The sequence below is a fragment of the Sturnira hondurensis genome, unplaced genomic scaffold, assembly GCF_014824575.4.
Source record: "Sturnira hondurensis isolate 20B ecotype Veracruz unplaced genomic scaffold, ASM1482457v3 Scaffold0004271, whole genome shotgun sequence".
Taxonomy (NCBI): Eukaryota; Metazoa; Chordata; class Mammalia; order Chiroptera; family Phyllostomidae; genus Sturnira; species Sturnira hondurensis.
In genome coordinates this window covers 1,593,406-1,594,796 of record NW_028076902.1, presented here as the reverse complement: position 1 = coordinate 1,594,796, position 1,391 = coordinate 1,593,406, and positions in this window count along the sequence as shown.

Sequence of the window (1,391 nt, the reverse complement as noted above, 5' to 3'; positions counted from 1 at the left end):
ATTCTTTTACATGAAAAAAGACAAAAATGCAATAAAATATCAAATAATTGCGAAATTGTTCTCCCCAGGCAGCAGAGGCAGTTCAGCCAGAACTCAGCTGTTGACTGAAAGTCAGTTCTCACGTGGGAGATGAGCTGTTTGTCTGTTACCATACATAAAACATGGTTTATGGCTGTTGGAGAACAACATAGAAAGTACATGTTGTACTTTCTTGATACATGAAAATTGACAACTGCTTATAAATCATGTTTGGAATAAAAGAGACAAAAAGCTAAAGTCCAAGGAATAAGTTAACATCATGGAAATAAATAGATTGAAGGATTAATGATAAATTAAACAGTGAGGTGTTAAAAGTAAAATAACACCAAACTAACACCAAAAAATAAAGACTTGATTTTGTTTTAAATAATGAAAGAAATAATTTGTTTTCAATCTTAAAAAAAAAAAGAAAGTCAAAATTCAAGGCAAGGGAGATAGATGGACTACTGAGTGGAAGAAATATTTAGTAAAAGCTGCAAAAATTGTAAAATACCTGCAAATAAACTTAGCAAGAAATATACACGCTCAAGCCTGTACATCGAAGAAAACTACAATTCTACTGAGAGACACAAAAGAAGATGCAAATAAATGAAAAGACTTTGTCTTTGAAGTGAATAAGGAGATAGTGGAGATATAGTAACTCTTCCTCAGTGGATCCACAGTTGTGACCCCTATAAATCAAAACTATTTTTGAGAACAATATATACAAAAATTCATGTAAAAGTAGACAGAGAAATTTTGAGGAATAAAAAGAATGAGGAAAGGGTTGCTCCTAACACATAGTAAAATATCTGTGTTTTACAGATATTTACTTAATGGATTGGTCCAACGTGTGACTAGACACAGACCAATTGAACCGAATAGAGAACCTAGAAATAGATGCAAATTGCTATGGGAACTACGTGATGAAGGTGGCATTGAAAGTCAGAGGAGAAAAGATGAATTGCTTAATAAATACTTCTTGCAAAACTAGTAGTTGGCTATCTGGGGAAAAAGTAAAGCTCTTTCTCAATCCTAATTCTCAAAATAAGTTCCAGATAGATTAAAAACTTTTAATGTAAAGACTGAAACCAAAAGTGACTAGAAGACAGCATAGAAGAGTTAAAAAATAAATATTAGGCAAGAAAAGAAACAAAAGAAAGAAAAAAGAAACAAAAATCAAAAGTTTTATTTGAATTTACCTGCAAAGCATAAAAATTAATTTACCTGCATAAAAACCCTACATTTCTTCCTGTCAAAAATGATTATAAAACCAAAAGAAAGCACAGGGAACAGTATTTTCAGCACCTGTGACAGAAAGCACCCTCTTTGGAGGGCGGTGTGACGGCATCTCTCAACTTTCTCCAAGCGGC